The sequence below is a fragment of the Onychomys torridus genome, chromosome 7 (genome assembly GCF_903995425.1).
Source record: "Onychomys torridus chromosome 7, mOncTor1.1, whole genome shotgun sequence".
NCBI classification, from domain to species: domain Eukaryota; kingdom Metazoa; phylum Chordata; class Mammalia; order Rodentia; family Cricetidae; genus Onychomys; species Onychomys torridus.
The window spans coordinates 62,211,691-62,221,547 of NC_050449.1; positions in this window are offsets into that span (position 1 = coordinate 62,211,691).

Here is a 9,857-nt window from a genome sequence, read left to right on the forward strand (position 1 = left end):
TGAATCGAAGGGTCTAGTTCTGAACTCAGTGTCTTACATAGAATTTCATCAGGTTTCAGAGTCCATCAGGTTTACATGTCTAAGGAGCAACCTTTTGATGGTCACATTCCAGAAGAGGGCACTCAACGTGATTTAAGAGGGTCCAGGTTTGGGAACTCCTGGGCCCTTCAAATACTTACAGTCTGATGTCCAATGAAAGAAGAAACTTGTAAGCCAGTTTGCTCGTGAACGACCACACATGTGCACACACACATATGTGTGTGCAGGAATACACATGCACACATGGGTGTGCATACACATATGGACATGTGTGCATACAGAGAAAAGCTTTGCACATAAAGTATTTCCATTTGTCAGAGCTTCATTGTTACTTTTGTTTTCTTACTTAAAACACACAGCATGGCCCTTAGAATTAGCTTTCCTATATATTTAGGAGATGTTCCTCACAAATGTCAAGAGACCTGTCCTGGGTGAGAGGTAGATAGAGACATTCTGGGGGGTTGGCATGGGATGGGAGGGGGAGGAAGTCTTCACAGTTACTCACATGGAGCTCCAGGTGCTGCTCATTATGATCTGGGGGAGGACAAATAATGTAAATACTCATTATTGTAATCATACCATATCTTGTTGCCATTCTAAGCATACACTTATTATTACCCTATTACATGTATGAATGCATCTGCCTTAGACTGGCTGCGAATACAAATTCGGGGATTTCTCCCTGTGTGACTTAGAGCAGACATGCTTGTGTGAGGGCACAAGGGAGCATTTCTTATTTAATTCGTATGAATGTTTTGTCTGCATGTATATCTGTATGCCACATGTATGTCAGGTGTCCGGAATAGGGCATCAAATCCTCTGGAACTGGAGTTACAGACAGATAGGAGCCACCATGTGGGTGCAGGGAATTGAACCCAGGACCTCTACAAAAGCTGTCAGTGCTTTTAACTACTGAGCCATTTCCCTGGCCCCTGGGGTGGCATTTCTTTAATTCAATAAATACTTCCTAGAAATGTTCTCTGTGTCAGGCACTGTGCTGGGCTCTGAAGCCGGCAACAAGGAAGCTGGATTCCTGCCTTGTTGAATGCTCTATTCTGGTGCAGATGTGTCTCACTGTTACCTTAGATGGGATGCTCCAGCTGGTTTTCTTCCTGGCATGTTTTACACGTGGCCTGTTTGACCTCTGTATCTTAGCTGTTTTTTCTCTTCCCTCCCCCTGTCCCTTTCCCTATCTTGTGTTCTCTTCTTCTCAGACCTTCTATGATCGGTGTAGGTCCAGAAAACATCTACCTCTCACCTCTACTGTTCCCGAGATCCCTGTTTTTCACAGACACTGGTTGCACAGACCAAGGGCTCCTTCCGACACCCTGTGACTTCTCCGAGTTCTTTAAATGCTTTCTTCATCTTCCAGTGTTTATCTCCTTGGTGTGAGCCTGTTCTCCACATGGCCAGGAACATAGTATATATATATATATGGCCACTTTACAGTGTCTCAGATAAAGTAGATCCCCATTAGCTCTGCAGTTGTCCTTTCCCACACTGTCCTGCAAAGTATCTGTTTCCTGAGTTAACCAGCTCAGTGCTCCTCGGCTGCCTGTCTTCAGTTTTCTCATGCTTCGCTAAGGTTTGGTCCCAGCTGTTCTCATTTGTTCCTTGGCTGCCTCTCTTGCATCCTTTGTTTTCCTCCATTCCACCCTCAGGGCTAATCCAGTCTTGGTCATCTCAGACCGGAACTGCTCACCTTTTGAGAGAGAGTACATATATATGCCTGGTTTGTGGCGAGCCTGCCGGAAGGAAGTGACGGAGTGAGGATGCTGGTATGCCCTGTGCCACAGTGTCCCCGGTACATTCATTAAGCTGAAAAATGGCGAGGGTGGTGCTGCCAGCCTTGCTGGGATGATCTTGGGATATTGCTTGCCAAGTGCCTGCCAGCAGATCTGGGGAACGGTGTGTGTGGCTCTGGTGGTGGTGGTGATGACCTGGCAGGTCCCCTCACACCTCTCTCCTTCTCCCACTCGGCCCTTCAGTTCCCTTGGCGTGAAGCATTCCGTTTGGTTCTGTGGTTCTGTGAAATGAGCATGGATCTCAGGGGCTTCGGTAGATATCCCGACACCTTCCTTATGCCAGCTCTCTTTCTGGACTGGATCCAGCTTCTGTCATTCAGCAGGCCCACCATGGGCTGCTTCTGCGAAGAGAGGACACGTGACTGGAGTTGAGCCCCTTCCTTCACCTAATTCTTAGGGTTCCCCAGTGTTACCTCCCAGACCTTCTCCTGAACCACAAGCAAGTCCATGCCTACCTATTTCTTCCCTGCACCCCCATTCTTCCCATGGTCCTCACAGGCTTTTGCCCTACTCCTATCCAGCTAGGATAGCTCCATCTTCCCCACTGGCCATCCTGTGATGCTTTCTGTGGCTTCATGTCTCATTATTTCCTTGCCCTCCCCTCCTCTTTACTCACTGCCTCCTTCCCGTCTGCCAGGGTTCCATTCAACTCGTTCTTTGGTGATGTTCCACTCTGTGACTGACTGCTGAGTCTTTAAATTCTAATCTAATAATTTACATGCACTTTGCAAGCAATCCTCTCAAAGATTCACAACCTGTTTGCAATCATGTTACAGTGGCACAGTTGATGAGCAAGCAGCATGAAGCAGGGTGATGGGTACCACGGTAGCCCTGGGAAAAGCCAGGAAAGCAATCTTAGCAGGAGTGGAGGGTGTGCCCGTGGATTATAATACCTTTTCTTAGAGACTCGATTCCACTTGCCAAGGGTCTTGTATTGATCTAGCTTGTAATTGGACTAAGATAGGTCAAAGATCAGAGGAGGCAGAAGCATAACATGCTCGGGGAAGTGAAGGGAGACTAGAGTCCCATCTTCTCTGCCAGAACGGTTTGGGTTTGAGACACCGTGTGACTTTTACAGAATTAATTGGCACTGTGATTAGGTGGTTTTATTTCTTCATTCAGACATGTTGGAAGCTGATTCTAATATTCAGCGGTAATGAAAATAGGGTAATGCTGTAATAACTGTCCCATTGTAAATCGAATTACACTGTTAAGCATCTATTTTATCTCATTTGTGTTGGTGATAGTGTGGATCACACCACACACACACACACACACACACACACACACACACACACACACAGAGTAGCTGATATATAAGAAACAAACTAGCTAAGAGAAGTCTTATTTCTATCATATAGTCAGGAAACAAAACTAAGATGTTGTATAAATGTACATATTACCACATTATATTATATAGTAACATACACACACATTCAGGTGCACAGACGTGTGTCAAATAGCTTTATATATGTTTATATATAAATATGTTTAATATATATAGCCACATGCACACCTACTTATGTGCCAAGCAGATTGAGAAGACGAGACGATGGTGGACAGCACTGGATGGAACACTTGCCTGTATTGCCTTTAGCAAACCTGAGCCAGACCAGATACTCTGTGGCCGCAGATGAAGCTCGCCATGCCCCCAGACCCTCCATCTTTATTGTCACACCGGAAAGCTTTGATTCCCTGAGATTCTCCCTTTGAAAATGAGGCATCCCAGAGTTCAGGAATACTGGTCATTTTCCTTTGTCGTCTGCCCCCCAAGGAAAGTGCCACAATTTTTGTAGCACAGAGATAGAAGCATATTTTTGTGCATTAAGTCATAGCCAAATCCTGAGAGCTGAAACAGGGTCTATGGAGACAGAATTCAATATGACTTCCCCATTGGGGCATGTCAGTTAAAGAACCTAAGTGAGTAGGTTCTTGTGACTGTGTCCCTTAGCGTCAGGGGCCTGGCTTTGCCAGTGGGGCTGGCAGTGGGGCTTTGCCAGTGTTTATGGGAGTAAATATGGTTCCAGTCCCTAGGCTGGTATCTCTAGAGGTCTTAAAAACTTTCCTGTTTTTTCTGTTTGTCCTTTGGGTTACTGTCTCCAAGACTTCCATCTCTAAGTTCGAAAGGACCCAGAAGTTCTGGGACGCTATGACCAGGGCCATGGAGAAGTCTCTCATTGCCCTCACTTTAGGACTTTGCTTTGGCAGTACTCATCTCTACCCCCTGCTAGTCTGGCACCCCAGAAAGACCTTATCTGGAGAACTGAAATTTTTATTTACTTTAGAACACACTTAATTTTCATAGATAGAATGCTTGCTCTCATGACCAAATATTTGGAAGCAAATTTGCTTCATAAACAACTGTGCAGGACCTGTATCTGAAATCAACAATGTTGATTTTTAAACTTCTAGAGGATTTAAATCAGAGGGAAGACAACATCAATGTCTGGCATCTGGATTAAGAATATAGTTAGTGGAGAAATTTATTGCAATCCTCCTTGAAAAAATATCAATATCATCGTGTGCCTAATAAGATGATGTTATAATGAAAATTACCACGGAGCTTGACAACATCACTTTATTAATTGGCCTTTTCCATGATTATTTTCTTAGTAGCAAATGCACTCTGCTTTTCTGGCTCATTCGTTATAGTCCATAGTGAATTCGCAGTTTGTTGCTTCAGACCTGCGTATCTTCCCAGTGGGCTCAGTGCCCCCTCTGGGGCAAGGGTTGTAGATTTTCTGCAGTGTATGTGGTCTCATATCTCTGTGCTATTTGCTCCTGCACTCAGTGAGCACCCTCAAGATGGCAACAACAGGACTGCAGATCAATATGTGAAGACCAGCTGATGATGTCAACGTAGGCAGGCAAGGCTGGAGACAAGAAGACTAGTTCTGGGCAGCATGTTTTTGCCAAGGTTTTTGGAAGATTGAATCTTTATTCCTAAGAGGTCTAGTCCAAATGCATGTGACTGGCTGGGAAGTTGAAGGACGTGTGTGGTTAAGAAAGGGAGGGAAGTTTCTTTATAATACTGAAGCTTTAGGAGCTGGGGAGATGGCTCAGTGAGTAAAAGAATCAGTGCACAAGCAGGAGGAACTGAGTTCTGATCCCAGCAGCTCTGTAAAAACCAGTGGCAGCAGCTGCCTACAATTCCCAAGCTCTCTGGCCCAGCCAGTTTAAATGAACCATTGAGCTCCAGGTTTGGTGAGTGACGTTGTCTCAAAATAATTAGATGGTGCTGGCAAGAGGGGGACATCTGACATCAGCCCTTGGCCTCCACACCCACGTGCACATGCATATACTCAAGGCACAAAACAGAAACTGGAGTTCTTCCATGTACCTGAGAACTGCTGGGATGTCTGTAAAGCCAGAGTCACTGGAACTCAAGTCGCCTTTGAGTTTCTTCTGCTTCGATGGTGATCCCTTCCTGATACCTAATTGATGGCTGCCTCCCCCCACACCTCCTCAGACTCTCTCTACACAGCCCAGCATTGATTTATCCTGTCTCTAAAGGGAATCTGCCTTGCACTTGGCAGAGCCTCAAGGCTGGAGAAATGGGATGAATAGCAGCTTTGCAGAGGTCTCTGCGCTGCCTGGGGAGAAGGGCTTGTGTGGGAGAGAAAGTTGAAAGGGGAGCCTGAGAAAGGGTGTGAGACCTTCAAAGGATGGATCTAGCCAGGGGACACACTCAATGGGAAATTTTCTTTTATGGTTGGTCCAAGAGACAGACAGACAGAGAGAGAAAGAGAGAGAGAGAGAGAGAGAGAGAGAGAGAGAGAGAGAGAGAGAGAGAGAGAGAGAGAGAAGTGTGTTGGCCAAGTAGACAATATTGGGTGTGATTTTAGTGAAGTCTCCATTGCTGTGTGAGTTGAACACTTGCTGCTTACTGTTTTGGAGGTTTTGAAACTCCCCTCCCTACCCCTCTGTGTGCGTGTGTGCATATTCACAGACCAGATGAAAGGCTAGCTAGCTGTTGGTCCTCACCTGCCATTCACCTGGTTCTTTTAAAAAGTGTTACCACTCACTACCTTGGAGCTTGAGGCCAGGGCTTGGCTAGGCTAACCCCAGTGAGCCACAGGGATTCACCTGTCCCCACCCTCCTCCCAGCTCTGAGATTACCAGCCTGTATCACCATGCTGTGGTACATGGTTCATGTTTGCGTGGCAAGCACTTTACCAATCGAATCATCATCCCGCCTCTGTTTCCCAGGGCTTTTAGGTGGACAGCAACTTCTGGAAGTCCTGGGAGAAAGTTGGTCCTGGTGCATCCCAGGAGGGAGTAGGAAAGTGTTGGGTGATTAGGGGGACCTGTGGAGTTCAAGCAAGCCGGACACTGATTGGCTGACCTAATCTTAACTCCAGTTCCTGCCAGGAGGGGTTAGCCTTGTGGAAGAGCCATGCCATGGCCTTCTGGAATGCACTATTGTTTTCATTGAGCTCTGACTGAACGTTCTCCCATCCATATCCGCTAATGTGTCACGTGAGTTACTTGTGTTATCTCTGTGCTATGAAATTAGAGGCCTTTGCCCACAGTGTGCTAAGTAGATTAAAGGGAAAGCCTGTTTTTTATGGTGTGGGGGAAAACCAGGCGGATACCAGGGAAATAGCATGCGGGTGTTTGATCTGACAGTGGGGAGGCCTTGGGAAGCTGGTGTCTTCTAATACCTGAAAGCCGAGCTCTAGCTGGAGTTTTCTTCAAAGGGGTTTATATTTTATCTGCTGGCAGTTCTGTGAGGAAAGAGGGTCTGCAGTGGGTGACGGGGTTGCGCGGGGGGGGGGGGGGGGGGGGGAGTCACTCCTTTCCTGTTGTTTGCTGCTCTGCTTTTTCAACTTTGCAGAAAGCCTCCGGGTCATACACTAGACCCTGCTCAGGACACCAGTGACCAAACAGTCCCCTTTTGTTAGGCGAGCGGTCTATTTTTTCCCTCTCTCTTGAAAGGTGCCCTTCAGGACAGCAGAGCCTTTCTTTGGGCTGTTTAAAATTGAGCCCCAAGGAAACCTAAACAGAATTCAGTCTCAACCCAAGCCAAGGGCCTCCTTTGCCTGGCTAGACAAAGCTGACCCCACGCAGGATGAAATCTCACCAGCTGGTCACTGGAGAAGCACCTTGGGGACCTCTCAGTGTGTCTTCTTGCCCTGGCCACCGTCCCATAAGCCAGTAAAAGCTGAGGGCCAGGTCTCTGGGTGCTGGGAGGCTGGACGAGAATTGTGGCTCTTGGTGAGGGAGGGTAGGCTGGGCTGTCTTTGAGGGTTTTGTGTTAGCTTGAGCAGCACTGGGGTGGGCGTGGGGTTCTGTTTGGATCCTGGAGTCTCAGCACTGCAAGGTGAGTTGAGGAGCACTGGGGTGGGCGTGGGGTTCTGTTTGGATCCTAGAGTCTCAGCACTGCAAGGTGAGTTGTCCTAGCATGGTGCAATGTAGGGGAGAAGTTCTTTTTGTAGTTTAAACTTTTAAGCAAGTTCAAATATTTATTTTTCCTTTCAGACATTTATTTACTTACTATTTATTTATTTGTTTTAGTGGGGGTGGGGCTCATTCTAACTTAGGCTGACTTGTAGTTTACTATGTAGCCCAGGCTAACCTCAACTTTGTGGCAATCCCCCTGCCTCAGCTTCCCAATGCTGGGAGTACAGGTGTGAATCTCCACTCTCTGCTGCCTCTTCTTTTGCTCCTCCTCCTTTTCTTTCTCCTCTCTGCCCTGTCTCTTTCTCCCTCTAAGGCAAAAGCGGTTATGTTTTTAGCTACACGGATCCACTTTCAGCATTCCCGTTCTTGCCTGTTTTCTTCCACAAGCTAGGTAAACTGAGTTATTTGAGGAAATGGAGATTTGATAACTTAGAGATTGTCTGGTTTGAAGGTTGTAATATTTTATCCTGTAATAACGGGCAAGGAGTTAACCTCTGTGACTTGAAGGAGAATCTTTGTTTCCGCCCTCCAAGCAGTCTCGGTTTGTGCTTAGATCAGATCTCCTCACTGCTTTCTGTTTGGAATTTTCTCCCCACATGACTTGTGAACTAAGGAGTCCTTTTGGGGGTAACTACGGAGAAAGGGAAGGAAGCTGGGCTTTGTCAGAGAAAGAAAAGCTGGCCAGAAAACTTCTCATCCCTCGGCCCTTGGGACCTCTAAAGCATGCACGGCTGTAGGTGCCCTTAACATCCGAGCCTCTCCACGTAAAGGACAGTGACGCCCCCTCTCTTTTGTTAGTCCCACGGTTTTCCAGAAATTTCCAAAGAAGGCATTATTTGCTTCTTACAGGTAACCTCCAAGATCCTGGAATCTATCATCGGCTGGGCCTCTGAGTATACAAACCCCTGAGGAGAGAGGCAGTTTGAGGTGAAGCATTGTTTTTTGAGGCTGAGGTACATTTTCAGAAGTGAGGGCCTGGTTCTGTGACAGGAAACTAAATATGCAGTTCTATCTTCATTTTTACTCAGTGCCAAGGTGAGAGCATTGGGAGATAGGCTTTACCTGCTCAAATAAGTCAGCACGCAAGTGTGACCCCTGGCAACATGCAGCACGAGGGACTGAGTAGTTCTTCCTGTATTCTGGGCTAGTGGAACCGATTGCCTTCCTAAGGAAGGGTCCCTGTTCAAACACTGAAACTGGGTCATTTTAGTGAACTAAAGGAGAGCTCCAGACCCATAAAGGAGGTATGTGGTCGACTCTGTCGGCTCAGCTGCTATAACAAAATGCCACAGGCTGGTGGCTGAAGTGACGTTCATTTACTGACTGTTCCGATGTCAAGCTTCCTGGTTTGGCAGTAGCTACCTTCTCATGCACTTGTCACATGGTAGGGATGGGAAGCCTGTGGTGAGTCTCCCTTTTATTATTTTTATTTTTGTTCTGTGTGTCTGTTCATCTCTCTGTAGATACACATGTACACATGTGCACAGACCGGAAGCCCACCTCTGATGTCATTCCTTATCAGCCATCCACTTTGGTTTTTGAGGCAGGGTCTCTCATTGACCTGGAGCTCTCAGGCTCTCAAGGAATCTAGGCTGGCTGCTCAGCAGCCCCAGGGACTCACATGGCTGCTTCTGCAGCCCAGGGATTACAAAGGCAAGACACTACACCTATTCTTCTAGTGGGCTCATAGGGGTTTCTCGGAACTCGGGTCCTCATGCTGGCCTGGCAATCACTTTACCAACTGAGCTGTCAAGTGCCTCCTGTCCCTTCCTCCCACTTATAAGAATAGTGATCCTGTTTTGATGGGCTTGGAAGACCATAGCTTCACCCTGCCCTGTTTAATTCTCAAAGGGCTCATTCGCTGATGCCTCTGCACCGGGCTCTACAGCTGCAACATAGACGTTTGGGGCAGCGTAGACTTTTAGGTCATATCATGGCCAATGCTTCAAGCACACATATAATTTTCCAGGGTTATTGAGTTGTTTCCAAAATGTTGTTTCTCCCTTGCTCAATTGTTTAAACTGAAGAGTATTTTCTCATCACCATCCTGTATCATTTGTGTTCTGTCAGTGAATCCTAAGCTAATTGAGGTTATATTATCATTTGTTTTAAATTGGAGTATGAGATTTATTTATTTATTTTTCATTCTTTTTCTGGTAATTTGGTGACAAGTTCCTTTGTATGCTGCCTAATTGGATTGGATTGCATTTTAATTTTGTGACAAGTGGAGGGTCTATTTTACATTTCTGTTAGATTGACAAGCCTGGGGCTGGATCTGAATTAGGGAGTTTGCAGTAGGGATTGAAGCTGTGAGCCTCCTAGTGTCGACTCAGCTTCTAAAAGTCCTCACCGTGCATCTTTAGGGTCAGGGAAGAGACCAGTGGAGAGCTCTCAGAGGACTAGAGACTGAAGTCTAGAAGCACTGAGGTAAGCTAAGAATAACTGAGTCACTGGTTATCCAGAATGAGGGTATATTCCAGAAACATAGCTTTGACTCAGGTGCATCTGTTTGTGTGTCCCTGATGCCCAGAGTGTTGTTGGAATGCAAAATAACCCAAAGCAAATGCTAAGGGTACATAGGACAAGTACTCGGGACTCCTGGGTTCCCTT